The 20,107-nt window shown below is 41.3% G+C and overlaps 1 protein-coding gene and 1 pseudogene across 1 annotated transcript in view; both read right to left on the bottom strand.

The window, feature by feature from the left end:
- Positions 1–20,107, bottom strand: part of LOC106639265 (proton-coupled zinc antiporter SLC30A2) — a 700,309-nt gene that overhangs the window by 630,038 nt on the left and 50,164 nt on the right. The window lies entirely within an intron of this gene.
- Positions 11,391–11,570, bottom strand: LOC149374657 (U2 spliceosomal RNA; annotated as a pseudogene).

Genomic DNA, 20,107 nt, shown 5'->3' on the forward strand with positions numbered 1-20,107 from the left:
GGCCATTAAACGCCTTCAGAGCATTTTTTGTTTTCTGCCTTTTTATTTTTCTTCCGTTTCTTAACTTTCGTCCACTTTTCGTTATTCGTTTTCACGTCATTATCAGCGTTTTCTGGACACAGCTAAAAACCAGTCTCTCTCTCTCCTTCTTTGGGGCATTTTTTGACGTCGTTTTTTGGATTACGGTTTCTCCCCCCCAGCCACGTTTTTTCTTGGCCTTTTGCTATATTTCAAATGATCTTGTAAGCAGAAGAAGATCTTCCATTTCCTCCATCATTTTTAGGAGCCGTCAATGGGCACCTACAGCTACCATTGCCAACTTGACGTCTCTTTTATGATCGTCGCCATGTTAGCATGATTTGCCATGAACACACCTAGCTGCGACACCACCTCAACTAGGATATCAAACGCTGCGTCCGCACTTTCACGAACTTGGGTATCCTCCTTCTGCTGGCACAAATCAGTGACACCAAGAGTAAGTGACTCCGTATCACTTGTTTCGCCTCCTTCTTCCTTGGTTGATTTCTGTTGTGCCATTACTGCAACAGATAAAATTCGTCCCAAGTCTCCCACCAACCCATCTGGATCCCTCAACTGGTGGAGACTGCCGTCCGCTAACAAAACGTAACTGAAGGATGGCTTTGGACCAGGTAAAAAATCTCAAGATATAGCATGCCCTGCCATGCAAGCCCACCTCCACTCCCTCGAGTATCACGCCCCAACCAAGAAACAATCTACTCTTTGGAGATTTTTCGGCAGACATCACGTGGCAGAACGCACTTACCTCTCTGGAGGAGCCGTGCAGCTAAGGCAAGCCAGCAACGCCATGCCAGAAATCCCATTAGCCCAAGCAAGGATCTACCGATCCGAGAGAGCATATAAACTGAGCAGGCATTGTACCGCTTCCATATCAGCCCAGCCCAACAGGCTCCCGCCAAGCCAATAAGACCAAAGCAGCAGCACAACCAGCTCACCCCTATTCTGCGATTACCCCAGTGTAAGCCGATTGACCGGACCTGGTTCAAAATCCGCCCTCCTGTCTTGCAGAAATTGAAGACAGCTTGGGACACTTTGGCACGTAGCCTAGGTATCACTTTACTGCCCAGGATCTCCCTTTGGCTGCTCATGGATCGCACCACACGTCAAACATGGCGAGCTTTTTACACTCGGCTAAGAATCACTTTTAAGGAGTTCCCAGTAGTAGTAAACTAGGTGATGGGTTACTGTTAAAGTGTAGATGTAAGGTTCTCCTGTATAATGTCAGCCACAGGCCGTAAGCAAAAGCAAGACCACCGTCAACTCACAAACTCTGGCAGAACGAGATAGTACCAGCTGAAATGCACTGTGTGTGCCCTTCATAAAGTCAATCAATGGCCAGATCTCTTAATTAAGAGAATTGTCACATCTTTTTTATTTGTGGACGTCAAACTTTATCAACAGTAGATATACCCGGGCCTCCCCAGTCACCGCATCGAGTCTCACCTCCTACTCTCACTCTATCCCAAGTTCTCGGGCAAACAGCCGAGCCCTGAAAAATGATTCATAGCATCCATGCCACAGCAATATGTCAAAGTTATTGTATATAAGTGCTTATAGGATTATGTTAAAAAAAAAAAATTTAGAAAAGTGTAAGAAAAAAGATATGCCGTCAGTTAAGAGCCTTTTCACCTGACACAGGCTGCAAGCAGTACGATCTTTAACAAGGTAACGCATACCATGGCGAAGGAGTAGAGTAGTAGTGGTATAAGTTTTTTTTTTTTGTGGAGGAAGAAGAAATGCATTAAGGCACACCACAGGGACAGTGTTAGAGTGGGACTCAGTGGATTTTTTTATTAGACCAACCATACCCACTAAACCCCCCCTTCATGCCACGTGGCTTTTGTTTAACCCCAAAACTGCATTAGCATTACTTCAGGGTAGATCCACCAGAGAGACCATCGCGTCTCACAGCATTAACGAGCTAACTCGCCACCATTTGATAGAGGTGCCAATCCTCTCGAGTCCTGAAGAAGACTTGGGGTTCCAAAGGACCAGCATCCTGTCTAGCGCTTCATAGTAGGTCACTGACCTAGCAAGCACCACTAGAAGCTTGATGCTTTTCCTTGCTGATAGGTACAAGTATCCAGCGCAGCGTGGGTCCACTTTAGCCTGCCTTCCAACTCAAGGTCCCTTTGCCTTATTTTTGTTCTAATTGGGCCTTTCTCCTGGCCTCTTCTAGCGCTTTTCTAAATGAAGGGCGGCTCTCACTGCCTGCCTCGAGCTTTTTGTCTGTTGTTGGGCAAAGGAAGCACCATGCTGGGCCTTGACACTCTTTTTTTTGGTGGTTTGATCATCCACATCAAAAGCAAAGCTTGGATCTGTTTTCTTCTTTACAGTTGCCTGAGACGTGTCCATATCCCAGGCATTTGTAACATCTCCTATTTGGGGTATCTTTTAGACCTACTCAAAATTTGATTGTTAATACTCCTTAGATTTAAGTTTGGAGTTTACTAAATTTGCGTATACTACTTTCTTTATATTGGTTAACTTAGTTACTAAGTTTACAATATAGTCATTATACGTAAGTAGGCGGTCTTCTTCCCTCAGCGGCGTGGTGTGGACGATGGTAGTCTAGCTAATCTTCCAAATACAACTTTGTAAGGAGTGTGCTCGGTACTTTCTTGTATACAAGTACTGTAATTAAGGACGACCAAATCTACCGATTGGTCCCAATCGTCATCGCTGTCAGCATTGCTTGAGAAATTCGCCGAGCGCGTGATGCGACCTTTCTAGCGATCCATTGGACTGTGAGTGAAAAGCCGTGGTTTTGACCTTTTTAATTTTGAAGTGTTTGGTGACCGTTTGCATCAGATTACTTAAGAAGTTTCTTTCCTGATCTATGAGAATAACCTTAGGCGCTCCAAAAGTGCAGATGGAGTGTTTCATGAATGCATCGGAAATTGTAGTTGAAATAGCATTTTTCAATGGCACTGCTAGGCCAAACTTTGAAAGTTGATCCTGCATCGTTAATATATACTCATTTCCGTCTTTGGTATTGGGTAGTCGGCCGACAATGTCTAGGGCTACTTTATCAAACCACGTATCCAGGTGTGTCAGTTATGACCATAGGTTGTTTAGTTTTTACTCGTACTAATCTTTTTAGTTGACACTCTAAATACTGCTGGATGCATCTTTGGATGTCGTCCTTTAATTCTTCCCAGTAATACTCCTGCCGTATACATCCGAATGTCTTGGATACATCTCGGTGGCCTCCGATAGGGGATTTGTGCGCTTCATAAAATATTCGATCCCTATCGTTGTTGTCTGCATATGCTAAAGTATTTTTACAAATTATAAATTTGACGTCGCTATTCGAGAACTTATCTTTTAAAAAGTTGACTACTACCGACCAGTCAAAGTTACATAAGGTTTGGCTTTTGGCTATACTGACTGTGCTTAAATGTTTTTCAGTCGATTTGGTCTTAAGTTCTTCGTGCAGAGTTTCTAGTCTAATTTTAAATATCAATTGAGATTCTTCCTTTTCTTTTATGAGGCAGAGCGCAATCTGATATCTCTTGTTAGTCAATTTTTTCGTGGTGATGCTTCCTAAGTCTGTGGGACAGAGTGCAGCTATTTTGTTAGCTTTGATGAGCTTGCGACCGCCTTCATTGAGAGGTTGGCTGGATGTGTCCGAGAAGTACACTACATTATCATGTCTATACTCTAAAAGTTCTTTAGTTTCTACGAAACGGCCTTGTTGAGGGCTACCGTTCGGTTCCTGATCCAAATAGGGGCTCCGGTTCTTTGAAGATGTTTTGTCCCTAGGGCATGAGTGATCGTTAGCTTCATTTTCTGACTGGACGTCGTCACTAGATGAAGGATCGCTCAACTCACGTTTCAGAAGGGTTGGGACGTTTTTGGGACGCCCTCGTTTTTTCTTCACCTTTTCTTGCTCTAATGTTTGTTGATCTAAGGCTTTTACTTGTTCAATATTGGATTTTTCGATGATTGCGGTTTTTAAGGGCTTGGCTGCAGATTTCATTCTTATCGGGTGGTATTGCTGACTTAGAGTCTCGTTGAGCCACTTGTCGTCTAGTGACAACGTTAACTTGGGCGGGTGGCGCTGGGTTTCTTGATAATGCGTCAGTGGGTGCATTTAGCCGACCAGGGTGGTGGATTAGTTCGTAGTCATATTCTGAAAGTTTAAACCTCCATTTCTACACTCGTGTATTGAGATCTGTGGTTTGGAACCACACTAAGGGTTGATGGTCTGTTATTATTGTGAACTTGCGGCAGTATACATAGGGGCGAAAGGTCTGTATTGAATGTAATACTGCCAGAGCTTCTTTCTCATAGGTGTCGTACCAGAGCTCCTGGCCTCGTTAAACACGTAAGGTATAGGCAATTGGTCGATCGCTGCCGAGTTTTCCTTGAGAAAGGATACCGCCTATAGCATAACCGGAGGCATCGCATGTTATCATAAATGTCTGATCTGAGTCTGGAAATTGAAAAAGAGGGGCCGTGCACAAAACTTCCTTTAGTGCTTGGAAAGCGTTCTCTTCTTCACTATTTCAGTGAAAGCTTTCGTTGCCTTGAAGAAGCTTGCTCAGTGGTTTGGCCTTCCTCGCAAAATCTTGAATAAAGTGTCTGTAGTATCGTTCGTAGTCTTCGAGAGTTTTTGCGTAAATGACTATGTCGTCCATATATACGAATACACCCTTGCCAATTAATCCATCGTGGGTTCTTGTCATAGCAGCTTGGTATTCCACTGCTGTGTTTCGTAGGCCGAAAGGCATTTAGACGAACTCGTAATGCCCGTTGGAGGTCGAGAACGCGGTTTTGTGGGCATCTTTGGGGTGCAGCAGGTTCTGATGGAAGCCTGACTTACAATCGATTACCGTATAATATTTGGAGTCCCCATTTTGGTCGAATATATCTGTTGTATTGGAGAGGGGAAAATTCATAGGTATAGTTTTCTTATTAAGTGGCCTAAAATCAAAAACTACTCTCCATTTAGGGGTGCTATCAGTGCTCTTTTCGGGTACGATCCATAGGGCTGCGCTATAACCCGATCGAGATCGTCTCACTATGCCGTTTTCTAGTAATTCTTGTACTTGACGCTCTACTTCTGTTTTTAATGCATGAGGTAGCCTGTATTGCTTAGTAACTACCGGTATGTCGTCAACCGTAGGTATGCGGTGTGTTACAATGTTGGTTGTTGTTAGTGTATCTCCTTCAAGAATAAAACAGTTTATTCTTTGAAATGATGTTCTGGTTTATTTTTTCATCATCACTATAGCTATCGTTCACTCTAATCTGACCTATAGGGGTCGCCGTGATCGCCGAGACCCCATAGGGCGTCTATTAGTTGCCGTTCTCGGTGAAATAGTGCCTTTATTTCATTTCTCAAAGTTCTCAAGCGATTGCGAATTTACGCTCTTGATTCCTTAATTCACCGAACAGAGGCTGCCGTGCTTGCCGACAGTTGTATGTGAATACCAAACCCCTGTGGGGCTGCTGCCTCTGGTGATGCAGCCGCTTGCTCTGCTGCCACAGGTGGGGCCAGGGCTTCCGTCTGGCTTCCCTCGTCCTTTTGATTTTGGCGAACCCGCCGGAGTTCCTGTTGACCTCCTTCTTTTGCGATTGGGAGTTTCGAGCTTCGTGTTTTCACTACGAAAATACAGGCATTGCTTGCTTGAATTTCATTTATTTCCTTTTATTTTAATACATATATATATCGGACGTTCCACGTCACCCGAGACTTAAGTTGTTCGTAAGTTTTTAGGATTCTCCTTTTGTGAGTTATCTAGAAAAAAAAGACAAAGTAGTAAATCCAAAATATAAAAATAAGATTTTGCTATCATCTATTTTATTTATTTATTTATTTTTATTTGAAGTTTGATTCTCAAAATTTAAACTTTATCGCAACCGCACTTTAGTACGGTTAAAAAAAATACTTGTACTTGGGGCCGGAAAAATTAGGGATTGTGAGCTCAAAGTTAATTAGTTAATCAATTTTTTTAATTTTTATTTTTCTGTAAGTTCATTATATTTAATTATTTTGGGTTGACGGACGGGTGCGGAATCGAAGAGGGCCTTGATGTGCTCTGATTTCCGTGACCGACATACCTCAGGCAGTTGCCGGCCCGTATACCATTTCCCTGGGGTGACGGAAAGTTCTAGTGCTGCTCGTGTCTATGGGGGTGAAGGCTCTTCCTCAAGTTCCTTCCAAGTATCCAACAATGCAGCCCTTTGCTCCCCTAAAGCCCTTAGCTCTCGCCTGACGTTTGCTAATTTCCTAGTTATAGTGAGTTGCTCTGGTTTGTACGAAGCTGTAGTCAATGCAGTTAGAGCGATATTCGTTGATTCTTCTACTACGTGCGTAGGTAGTAGTATGTTACTAACAATCCGGGGCTTGCTTGGTGGCTTCTCGGTCTCCTTTGGAGCTAGTTTGACTCCACGGTAGGATGGAGGTACGTGTTCTAGTGCCGTGTGCCAGTTAAAATTCCTTCCCCATGGTGGCAAGTGATCTTCTATCAACTTGCGAAGATAGTTTAGGTAATCCTGCTTTGCCCTGCGCTCTTTATTTACCACCATTGCCAAGCCTTACGGTAGTACTTTTCCAACTTCCTTCTGCTGGTTTCGGATGTGGCTTGAGAAATCTGCTTGTGCGCGATCTCTCTCAGACTACCGAAGTCCACTGGGGGCAAATAAGATAGGGGTTTAAGATTTTATTTTAAGGAATTGGCACCGAGGAGAAAAAAATCGTTAGCTACTTCGTTTAATTCTTTAGAATAAAGGCCACGAGTTCCCTGAGGGCTGGGTGAAGCCGTTCTACCAAGGCTCTTTGGCAGCTGGTGAGCTCGTTAACGAGGGTAACCACTTCGTCTCGGATAACTATGACAGGGGGCTCTGGGTCACCCGTAAGGTCTATAATCGGAGGTTCCTTTGTGACTACCACTGGCCTTTTCGTGGGTTGGACTGCCTGAATGGGCCGTTCGAGGGTACTTGGATGGTTTAGCCTAATCCAAATAGCCATTGCTTTTCAGCGCTTTTGCATTTTTTCGGTTCGGTGCCCTGCCACTGGGGAGAAAACAAGTAAAGTAAGAGGGTGTATTCTCAATTACTAGCCTGCTCAGTCAACTTCTAACAAAATAATGCACTTCAAGAGCACAGTGAAGTGCTCCGTCGCACGTATTTTGCCAGAGTGGCCTGAATACGGTTTGCGTGCCGAGAATAAGGAAAAAAGTTGAAGTTGCTTGGACCCAGCAGCTATCCGCTCAGTCAACTCTTGACAAAATAATGTGCTTTAGGGGCACTGTGAAGTGCTCTGGCGCACGTATTTTGCCAGGGTGGCCTGAATACGGTTTGCGTGCTGAGAATAAAAAAAAAAAATTGTGAGATTCAGCAGCTATCCGCTCAGTTAGCTCTTAACAAAATAATGCACTTCAAGGTCACTGTAAAGTGCTCTGGTGCACGTGCCAGAGTGGCCTAAATACGGTTTGCGTGCCGAGAATAAGAAAAAGAGAGAGAAAAAAAAATATAGTAAGAACGCGAGAAAAGAAGGTACTATCCCGATACCCGTGCAATACTATAAGACCAGTGATATCCCTCCAGAGCCTCCAAAATTTCTATGTTACGTCGGCGCAACGTACTTTTCGAGCCTAAGCTTTCGCTTAATAGCTCGGAACTCACACTGGGCGCGTAGGTGGGACGCGGAGTTAAAGGGATAGTTCAACTTAACGACGCGGTACTCAAAATAGGGCTACGACGGCTTTCACGCGACTAAGACCAACTGCCGTGCAATATTCCGATGCAGTTGCTCGTGGCTCACTTTTATTAGAAGCGGCGTATATCTCGTTCACGATCTAAAAACTGTCAGCACCGTCACGAGTAGGGGTATCGTCCGTGGAAGAGGCGAGTTAACTTGCAATCTGACTTTGACAAACTAATATCGTGGTGAGTATTTACTTTGATCCAATCGGTCCTTGTTATACTGATGGTATTACTACCGCGGAGAGCAATGGTATATGCGTGGCTAATTTAATATTCCCAGTGACTTATGGGTGCCAATACTATGGCGAGTAATGGCGTTCACGCAAAAATACTTGATTTTTCCCGGTGATCCACGGGTACTAATATTATAGCGAGTAATGGCGTTCGCGCAAAAAAAAAAAACAGTTCATTTTTCCCGGTGATCCACGGGTACCAATACTATGGCGAGTAATGGCGTTCACGCAAAAACACTTAATTTTTCCCGGTGATCCACGGGTACTAATATTGTAGCGAGTAATGGCATTCGCGCAAAAAGAAACCCTTGATAGGAAGAAAGAATCTTTAGAAATTCCATAAATTGGCACTAACTTTTATTTAAAAGGGAAAACTTGGTACAGGCGTTGAACCAGCAACGACAGAAACCGCGCTCGAAAAAGATCAAGTGGCAAAAAGATCGTTCGAGGGTGACAACGAAATTTGACTGTGTCCTCGATTCATTGTAAACTAGGTTGTAGCAGAGGTGGACTCTCACTACTCGCACTCAGTCTTCTTCGAAGGGCATCGTTGAATGTCGCATGCCAAACTGAACTGATTTTTTTCTGGGCCTACGGGCCTTTTTATTGCAAGAAGCGGACCTTGGTCACACGCTGGCTCGAAAAACGCAGGAAAACTTGCCAGGGAAAAATTTTGAAGAAAAAATAATAGCCGAAAATCTAATGGGCTAGAACTGCTCTAGTTTAGCCACTCAGAAATTGGCACATCTGGCTTGTCCTCTATGCGTCAAGAGAAGGGAAGGTGATTCACTTACTCATGCCCTTCCTTTCCCTTTTACTTCAAAAGTTACAAGATTTTATTATAACTTAATATTAATGTTAAGATGTGGTATTAATAAGTAATTACAAATGGTAACCACTGTTCACCTATTCAATCGAACAGAATGCAAAAAGAGCGGTGGAGATCGCTTAATATTTAGGTTTAATTGCATAAATGCTCAGTCCTTCATGGTATTAATAATGGTCTTAGAAGTAGTTGATTTTCGATATTAGTAACAATAATAATTGCTAGATTTTCCGCTGTACACGTGAGCATTGATCGGACTAACAAAAAATGATGAATGATTAATTAACAACAGCAGTTTCTTTGGTTAAAACACGTACATCTATATAAACAGTAGTGGGGGGGCGTGTCGTGAACTATTATACTGTTAACTTACTTAGATTTACAGATAGTTTCCATCATTGTTAGTTGAAAATGTATTTTAAAATGTAGTAGCATTTGGTCAACTATGGTTTTTTTTGCTTGTCGTAGGAGAGGAAGTCGACTCAGGGTGCCCTGGGAAATCTGAAATTCCGTTACCCGTGTTGGGGCAAAAGTGCGGACTCTCTCTCGACATCTCTGCGTCAGGAAAAGGGGGAAGTGTTGTGACTTTCTTGTTGTTCTTTACATTTGAAACCATGACAGTTTTTTAACAAGATTACAATTTAGGCTATTGCAGTATGTTTATGGAATTGTTAATGCGATACAAAATGGTTGTACAGTAAACTATAAGCCTGCGAACATGAATGGTAAAAATCAGATAATTCTTTGAAAGTCAATAAGATTAATCTCGTATATTTATGTAACATTGTTGCTGGCTAATTGTGTACAGGTGTAATGGTGTAGTGTGTACGGGTTGTATTAGCCATTTATGGCTATATGGCTATATACATATATGTAATAATTTCAACGTTCGCTACTTTTCTCGCTTAGCCTATGGGTCTTTCCTCTAGGTTATTGTAGTTTTTAAACTCGATCTATATGTGATAATATCTAATATTAAACCTCAGCGCAGTTGTTCCCTGTCAACCTTTTGCATCTGTTAGTTCCTTAAAGTTACTTTATTAATTTACGTTTTGAAATGTATTTCGTTTGATTTCCTTTTCAGTGAGCATGGTCCAGCGTGCATGTATGTGAGTCATGCATGGTCGTAGTACCTTAGCTACGAGCAATCTTGTAGGTGATTTACCTCTTTGCAGATGTATATTGGCCCCTGCGTTTAGTATTCTAAAATTGGCACGGAAAGTTTTGAAGCAAGGAAAAAAAAATTACTGTGGATACACCGATGTTACAATGTCTTCTATTTAGTTATTATTATTCTGTAGTATGTAACTCACTGTTGCTTATTTCTATTGCTGTTCAACATTTATAACTTATTAAAAAGGTCTGTTGTCAAAGTGATACCTTACAATAGATGTGCGAGCCCGTTTAACTCAGACAACCATTGTTAACTAGATGGTTTGCGAAATGCATCAATAAAAATTATAAAAATCTTTTGAAGTATAACTGTACATCATTTTTTATTTCCTAGTTGTAGAATTAGTATTGCAAGTATATATATACATGTATATGTTTTTTTTTTTAATTAATACCTACTTACGTTGTGTATTTATTTTTAGGCTTTATTGTAAAGAAGTACACATAGCCTTGGTACAGTAAGGCCCATTGTTACATTATACTGGTACATATACAGTGAGTGCATGTTACAATTATCGGTTAGATTTTCACATTGTTGGATATTATGGTTGTGGTTTCGTTGGTACGGTAATGATGTTACTTAGACAACCTCAAGAGCAAAGGATTTAAGTAGTAGGCCGTTATTGCTGCGAGAATATCACCCATCCCTTCACGAGGAGCATTGCGTGGTGAAAAAGCACGTATGAAAATTCACAGAGGTACTTGTTCGGGAGTGTTCCACTGGCCGGAAATTGAGCCTGCAGTCTCCCACGTGTCGTCCCACAAGCACGAGCCACCACGCGATCGTGCAAGTATATGTGAAAGCTTAGAAAAAACAGAAGTTCATTGTGCTACAAAACGACAAGGTAACTTAATTAAACTCAATTGATATTTCAGGAAAATCACTAGACGATGACGTGAATTCAGCTTTACCTAGTGTACTAGTGACATAAGCTGTCAATTTATTAAGCAATTTTAAATTAATATTTCACGATAAGTCGTGTACATATTATAAGATGTCGAAGATTTAATACTTTTGCCTACAAGTTGGACTTTTTCTGTTATTAAACAGCATTTTGATGTATCAAATAAGACAATATTAAATGCTTAGCAAAAGGTAAAGGATAAACGAATTTTATTTTATCTAAAATAAAAAAAAATGCTATGTACAACATTCTATCAGTCCTTTTACAAAAAAATATTTTGACTCAATGTATTTGATCTCGTAACGTAATTTTTTTTAGGAAGAAGCTTAGAATCAATCACAATTAATTCGGTGGAACAATTTTACCTCAGAAATTATGTTTCTTACACAATGCTGGGTATGAAAGATCTTATAAATATTAAAAGTAACGATGGAAAAAGAACTAAACTGCAAAAACAACTGCTTCTATTAAATTTAAATGAAATTTACCAATTTTTTGAGAATGAATACCCAAATGTAAGTATTGGATTTATCTCAAGACCCATGGCAAGATCGGAGCAAGCCCCAGACATCTCGCCCAGTTTCAAAAATCAGTTCGATATTCTGGTCCCTCAGCGAGGAACATATCAGATATGAAGCTGATAAGAATAGATAAATTTCGTTTATAATTTCAAGAAAAACTTCCTACCTTAAGGCAGGTACATTTGTTGGTGTGTCAGTGTGTAGTTTCATAATAACAATTGTAGTATGATTATATTTAATTATTTTGCTCGTCAGTTAATAGTAAAAAATCTTATATAATCGATAAGGATATAAATTTTGTACACACATAGTCATGTAAATTAAAATTTCTCGCTTTGGTTCCTGCTGAAGGGCAGGGATACGTTTACAATAGAGTGGCATTATAAAGTTTGCTCAATGCATCTGTCAATAAATATACAATAATATAAATATATTCCCGTGGATTTCTCGCTATTACAATTATTATTTGTGTCACTATATGTCTCGCTTCTCTCCTTTATACTTTTTTAAGGTCGCATAATTTTATAATTAAATAGATTATTATATATAAATAGGAACAATTTCTTTGTCTTATCACAGATAACATTGGCCTCTAGCGGGCCCACACAGTACGCATCGGCACGCTTCGCTGTCTCTGCTGGTCAGGCTCGGCCCCACCAGCGCTCGCCATGTGTTCGTTGTATTGGCGCACCCCCGAAACATGCTTCACGTATATGTCTCAGGACCATCGTATAGTTTCGTTGACCATTAGTCTGCGCATGAGGCTCGAGTAACGCTTGCATATATTCAAGAGCTGCAGGGCCCGCTCGTTCCACCTGCTTTCACGAGGCGGTCCAAGATGTTGTTGTGACGCCTCGCAATCGCCACCGAGTTTGGCCTGCAGTGCTGAATTATGTGGGGGAGCGTCTCCAGCTGCGCCCCGCATCTCCTGCAGCGTTTATCCACCGCGGCCAACCACCTCTTCGCAGCGTTGAGAGGCAGCACGTTTAGCCGCGCTCTATGCACAAACTGCCACTCCGCAAAACACGTGTAGCTGCCGCTTCTCAAGAAGTAGTTGGTCGTTAGAGAGCGGGACGTGACTTTGTTTACCTTGCTTTGGTCTTTTTTGGCAAGCAGTCACTCCCTGTAGTGCTCTACCAGTGGACACACACGATCTGCGCCCTAGCCTGGCAGCCTTGTCAAGTGGCAGAGGCAGCGCAGGCGGTCACATTTACTGAAGCATCTATATCAGCCATTTTCATCATCTGATCACAGTTACTTATTAAAAAGTTTATGCTCAATGACGTGGTAGCACAATATTAAATTAAGTGCTTACAATGTTAACCAGGATTTATTTGAATCAAGCCACTGCAGACTTTACTTACATTTTGTTCCTTATGTTTGCAGACAGTGAGATTGCAAACAAAATTCATCCTAATAAGGATAAGGTTTGTTACATTATAGTGAAAAAATTAGCTCTTTATTTCCAGAGGTAAGATTTGTGCATGCTGGAAGTATGCAGTAACTTTGTGGTAGAGTTGGATGAAATACTAAATTAAGCGTCTTAAAAGAACCAGTAGGAACTTCACTAAGCTATTTACTTTATAAGACACCAGCTCGGTAAGTTATTTTACTAAGACTACGTCTTCTAAACTCTGTCTTATACCATTCTGTACTACTCTTTTGGTAGGGAACCCCAAGAAGAGTTTCCCCAAAAGAAGATAGTTGTACCAAAAGAAGAGTTTCTGAGCTTTAAACAAAAGCAGCCCTAAGGAACGTAAACAAATTTAAAAAGTTAGATAACGAAGAAATGATTAGATTTTGCACAAGCTGATGCAAAATAAACGTCAAAATAACTCAAAAAAATTTTAAAGTCCTCACCTCTAAACTGACAAAACTGACAAAGACAATAAAGAGAGCTGACGAGAGATGTAGAAGGCACGGTAGCTTACACTGTACTGACAGTAAGGCCCGCAAGTATCACCTTGCCTGTAGCGCTGTCTTGCGCGCTATGTATATTGCCTATTGAAAAGTCGTACACGCCAACACTTCCTCCTGACTTAAGATAGCTAAGTATATTAAACAAAAATTATAATTCAAAATAGATACAAAGAATAATTTTTTTTTTTTTTCTTTTTTTTCATAAAATAAATAAATAATTGTGTATTCTTGACTCGGCTCGATGGCTCTGGGAATGCACCCAAGTAGTCCATGAGTCAATCCATGGCTTCTTTATCACTTATCTGAAACAGAGACAACTTATTAGTTACCAGTCAGAGTCGCAGAAACTGTTCGCGACTCTGCTAGCAAATTTTTCATGGATCTTGATCGGTAGAGGTCTTGTGAATATATCGGCCATCTATTCTTTAGTATTCAGCCATCTGACGTTTACTCTACCATAATTTACACATTCTTTAATATAATGCTCATGAATTTCTGTCATATGTCTTAATTTACCACTGTCTATAATTTTAGCATTTTGCTCAGCAGATAAGATTTGGTCCCTGCCAGATACTGAAACACTCTTTTAACCATATTCCAGTCTTTGTTAGTTGGACTTATATGATGCCTGCACAACACATTTACTGCATAGCTTATATCCAGACGCACAGTATTGGCAGCATTTAATAAGCTCCCAACAGCCTCCCATTAAGGAACCCTTTCAGTCGATCTGGACTCATTCAAGTCAATCTGCCTTTCTGATTGCTCTCTTTGTTTTCTTTATTGATTCAATACGTGACCTGTGACCATAGGAGTTTTCACTAGCTTAGAATCATCAAACCCAAACTTTTTAAGTATCTTATTTATGTAATTGGTTTGAGTTCAAGTTAGAACTTGTTTTTCGCTGTCTCTTCTGAATTCAATGCCTAAAAACGATTTAACTTCTCCTAGGTCAGTCATTTCAAACTCACTTTGCAGTCTTCTCTTCACTGACTTCAATTTTCTAGTATTATTACTTGTTATAAGCATGTCATCAACATAGAAAACCAACATCAGAATTTTATCTGCCTTATGCCAAGTAAACAGGCAAGGTTCCAAGATATGAGATCTTAGACCTATTTTCGTTGCAGCCTCCAAGAATCTTTTATGCCATTTTTTCGGACTGACTTTAAGACCGTAGAGAGCTCTCTAAAGCTTGTACACCTTGCTCTGTTTTTCCAGATCGGAACAGACCGAACCTTCTGGTAACTCTATATATATCTTGCCGTCAAGAGTACCATTTAAAAATGCCGTTTTAACGTCAATCTGACATATATCCAAATTTAATTTATTGATTACAGCAAAAGCAGTTCTTATTGAAGTCAGTCTTGACACAGAAGCGTAAGTCTCCGTAAGATCATACTCATTTTTATCTTTAAAACCCCGTATTACCAGCCGTGCTTTGTGTTTCTCACATCCTTGAGCATCAACCTTTTTCTTAAGAACCCATTGGGAATCGATGATATTCGGACGTTTACCATTTACCAGTCCTGCAGGTCTGTTTACCAACTTCCAGATTCGATTATTTGCCATTGAGTCAAGCTCTTCTTGGATGGCTTGATTCTAGCCACCTTTATCCACAGCCTTCATTGCTTCTTTATATAAAGCTGGATCTTTATTTATTTCTGCCAGCAAAAAGTGGTAAGCTAGATCATACGCATAAATGGTATTATCTCCTGATGTGTTAGTATCACCGTTCTTAAAAATTAAGTCTTTTGTTACTTCTTCCCCGAGAGCTAAGCCCGCAAAGCTGACATCTTTTACACGACTTTCTGGGACCAAGTTGGCCTCCATTGTTTCTATTAGCCTTTTCGGCCTTCCTTTTTTCCGTTGTACCTCCAGGGGCACTTCCTCTAATAACACTGTCTCTTCTTTTTCCTTTTTGAATTTTAAAAACCATTCGTCTAATTCAATATTTACAGTCACATTTTCCCAGTTTTTAATTGAATTTTTACCAAAAACGTCTCCATACACCAAACGCTCGTTAAATCTGACGTCCCGACTTTCATAAGACTTTCCTTTGTCCAGATAAAGCAGATGTTACCCTGTCGGCGTGTATCCTACCATAACTGCTCGTTTCCTTTTAGCTTGGAATTTAGTTTCGGTGTTTCTCTGAACTCTCAAATACGCGATTCAGCCGAATCTTTTCATCTGACTTAGGTATGTCTTTTTATTCGGAGCCAGCTTCATTAAAGGGATTTCCGTGTTATTTTAGCGATGCGGAGTACGATTGTACGCAAATACTTCTGCGTTTAGTGCCAAGTCCCACATGTTTCGAATCACATATCAGAGCTCGGACTTCCATTTAAATTGTTTTGTTCAGCCTTTCTGATGTACCATTATGTTCAGAGGTATCCGGACAACTCAGTTGGAGCAACTTTTTGTACGGAGCCTTCTGTGTACTCAGTACCCTGATCAGACCTTAGATAAGATACTTTAGCTTCAAACCCAAGAAGATTTCTACAGCCTTTTACAAAATTATCTAAACATTCACCCGTATCACTTTTGTTTTTCATCGGGTAAGCGATTGCAAACTTGGAATAATCATCAATAAATACCGAAATAAATCTGTATCTTTTTGGGTAAGAGGGTGGACTAATAATTCCCATTGTATCTGAAAAAATTATTTGCAGGGGTTGGGATGCTCGTTCGCGTACCGAAGGGAAAGGCAGTTTTTGGGATTTTGTTCTTAAACACACATTACAAGTCTTAATTATATCATTAAATCCGGCTTCTTTCAGACTTTTTACTTCCGGATAGTTTTTCTGCAGTTCCCTTCGATACCCCAACGAAGCATGGCCCAGTCTGACATGTCACAGCATTGCCCGTTGTTATCTTTAAATTTTTTATAATTTTCGCTAAACGGACTTTTAATGTCTTTTGTTTTTTCGGTCAGGACTTTTCCAACTTCCTGAAATTTTCTGTCATTTATTAAAAGTATATTTTTGAAACTGTCATTATTTAACTTACCAACCAAGCTCTTGAATTTTCCGACTTATTATTTAATTTTATATCTGCTGTTGAATTTTCAGGAACAGTGTGTGCTTTTGACTCAGCCGTCAAGACTTTCATTCTTTTGTTGTCCGACTTAACAAATTCAACCATCCAATAGGATTTTTCATATATTCCTGATATCATACATTTTCAGTATTAGGATCGAAAATACTAATCTCCTTGTCATTTAAATAGATCGACAAGTTTATGTCAGCGAATTTCCGTAGTGACAATAAATTCGTGATCAAGTCGCGAGCACACACCACTCCCTTCAACTCAACGTCATTATTGCAATTTTTAAGCAGCAAATTTCCCACTTCCTCCGTTTTCAAGTCTAAGGATGAGTCCGAGTTGGCACATATTATTTTACCAATTTTGTTTCTGTCAATATTTGTAAAAAATTTTTCTGACTTAGCAAAGTCATCAGTCGCTCCCAAATCAGCAACAAATTTAATCTCATTTTCTCCATCCGGTTCTGAATTATTTAACCAACCTACAGAGTTTGAACACAGAGAATTAAGGGGCTCGATCAACGTCAGGGACTCACCTTTATTTGACCCTGAAGCATTTTGTTTTTCCTTCGTCTCCCGGCCCTGGTCAGAAACTTTCTGCCTTTTGGAATCTTTTTCGTCCCTGACGTTGCTAGAGTCCCTTTTCTGCCCAAAGTTTCGGGAATTAGAGCGGCCTCGGCCACTGCCACGGCCACCGCCGCGGCCACCTCGATTCCCTCGACTTCCACGGCCCTGCCTTTTGAAATCCCATGAATCAGACTTATTTTGCTCACCACATCTCGGGCTGCATCTCTTCTGAGCTGGGATGTCATGCACGAACGTGCCACACGTCTAGCACTTCCTGAGTCCGGTACCTGCCTTCGGACACTTGTCAGCCATATGGTCCCATTCATCACAGTTGAAGCAGCGGAGGCGGTCCCGGGGCCAAGATGCAGTCAAAGCTGCCCTCGTGGGGCAACCTCCAGTGGCTTCTGCCAGGCCTTCTGACTCAACCTTTAACATGTACGATATGAGGTTTTCATATGTCATATCCTTTCCATCTCTGCTTTGCGTTTTAAGCGTGAAGTCTGTCACCTGCACAATAGATACCACTTCGACTACAGTGGTATAAGAGGCATCTCGCTTTTCTCCTTCAGAAAAGGGATCAGACGTACTGATAATCTCATAATTTCTGATTAGTTTCTCAAATTTTTCTATGAATTTGGCAAGCGTTTCTTTCCCTTTGTAAAATTTAATTTCATGCAACTTTTTACAAATCGCGGCCGTTGTAAGGGGCGTCTCCCCCTTCTTAAGTTCTTTCAGACTTTCCAATATCGCAACCGGATCCTGCAGACGAAAAGTTCTTAAATGATATTTTTCCGTTACTCTACTTAATAAAATATCTCTGACTTTTAGTTTATCTTCTTTGATTAGGTCTTCGTTAATAAATTCCGTATTTTAAATCGAAGGATCAATGACATATAGTAATCCTTTAGACCGGAGTTCAGACTTAAATTTATCGAGGAGACTTTGAACTTCATATCCTTGGGCAGACGATAATTGTATATGTGTTGAGTATCACGGCCGAATTTATGTATTTGATTTATGGTTGTCACGAGAAGTTCCGCGCTGCCTTTAGATACATTTTCACTTTTTGTATCATTCAAGAACGTTTTCAATTTGTCTTCTAGACTCACCCATGTTCTGTCGTTGCGAGGAGTTGATGACTGCAGTGGTGCCCCGGTTGACGATTGGGCCTCAGATGACTCAACCCTATTCACCCGTTCACCCAACTGGGACAACCTTTGGTCAAAATTGCGCAGGACCAGAATTATCTCCTCCCTTGTTCTCTTAACCTTCTGCCTTTCTTCTTCTGCCTTCCTTGCCCATTCTTTCTCTGCCTTCCTTGCCTCTTCGTTTGCTTTCTCCTGCCTTTCGATTACCTGACTAATCGTGGCCATCATCGAGTCGAACCTAGCCAGCATGATGTTTTCAGAAAAATTTTTATTTTTCTGTTTATCTGCCAGATGCAACTTCGTTTTGCTAACATTTATTCGTTTATATTTGTTTTCAACGGTTTGCACTTTCTTTACTTTGAGTTGGGTATTTTTCGGTGTGCGCGACGGGGAAGAGGGGGCTGCTTCGTGTGCAGACTCATTTCCGCCTAATTTCTGCCAAAGATTTTCACTGTCTACATTTATCTCATCAAATTTTCGGACCTCTGAAGTCTTGGACTTTTTCTCATCTGACATTTTAAACACATCGATCAACTTTTCAAGTAACCCAGGCTTATCACGAGCAGGTTCCTCGCTTTCCCCGTCTTTCCTGAATAGATTTTCTGGCAACGTCACTTTGCCTCCCTTTTTACAAAGAAATTTAACGATGTATCTGTAATCGTCACCGATCAGGTAATCTAAAAAAAGAGACGGACATTGTTTTCGGTAGTCAACCAGAAATCGACTAAATGCAAGCCGAATCTAGTCAACGTGGCCCGAAGCGTGTTCTCGTGCTCGAACACAAATCATGATTGCACGCTGGGCACTCACACAGCCGCGTGCGACCGAACACAAGTCTAACGTGACTGTGCGAGTCACACGGAAAATAACTTTGTCTACACACCTTTGGCGGAAATATCCCTTTGCCCGACACATGCCATTATTCCCTTTTTATCCACCAACAAGATGGCAGCTTGTTGTCGCCCCTCTGACTTGACTTGGGATGAAATTCCCCGACATATTCTCGACAGAGCATCGATAGTTTGCTCGTTTAAAAGAAAATGTAAGCTTTTAAAATATCAGCCTTTTCTGAGTAAATCTGAAAACTGCCTTGAATATTTATTGCCTAGAGTTCAATTTATTAAAAGCACCGGGAAAGGACATATATGATTTTCTGCCGACACACGTTCAAACTTTCCCAGTTCAGACATTCAAATTGTAACGCGCACGCAGCAGTCGAGGCGACAAAAACAAGAGACGTGAGAAAACATGAAAACAAAACATAAACGGCCTCGTAATATATTTTCAGTCGAAAAGCCTCGCGTCAACACGAGAGAGAGAGAGAGACCGAACTCTCTCCTCAGCCGCAATCTGTTGTCCCCTTCTCGATCCGCCCCGCTATTGCATGTGCGTGTCACGCTACCGACGCCACGTGTTTCTTAGAATCCCGCACATTTCTCGAAATGCACAAGAAATCCCCTATGTTACCTAACGTCGTAGCGTCCAACCTAGGCATCACTCGAAAGGATAAAGTGTTGACCTACCGCTGATCTCAGTTCCAGCGTCCAAAGTTGCTCCCCTATCCTCGACCGGCGTCGGCAATACCTGGTCAACAACGGACTCGGCCTGGTCACCAGGGGTCACGCTCTCGGCCACTTCCTCGATCGGACTCTCTTATCCATCCTTTGCTGTCTCAGCCCTTTCCGCCATCCTCCCCTTTGTCACACTCATACACACAAAAAAAAATAAAGAGAGACTATGCGCGGTGATGCGAGTCTGAGGCCCGTAACCAGTGTTAGGATATAGTTCCGGCCAGACTTGGGAATTATCTAGGACCCAACCTAACTGACGTTGGAAATCACTAGACCAAAAAAAAAATAGTACCGAAGGCGACGCGCGAGATTCAATGAGGTCCAATAACACGAGCATCCATCACCTGATGACCCAGTATGCTTACTGACCACTCTGTTACATAAATAATTTTAGATAACACAAGCGCCTATCACCTCATGACCCGGGGCGCTTACTGGCCACTC

Source organism: Copidosoma floridanum, unplaced genomic scaffold, assembly GCF_036245765.1.
Source record: "Copidosoma floridanum isolate Cflo_tuat_1 unplaced genomic scaffold, Cflo_Japanese_pri ptg000016l, whole genome shotgun sequence".
In the NCBI taxonomy this organism is placed as follows: domain Eukaryota; kingdom Metazoa; phylum Arthropoda; class Insecta; order Hymenoptera; family Encyrtidae; genus Copidosoma; species Copidosoma floridanum.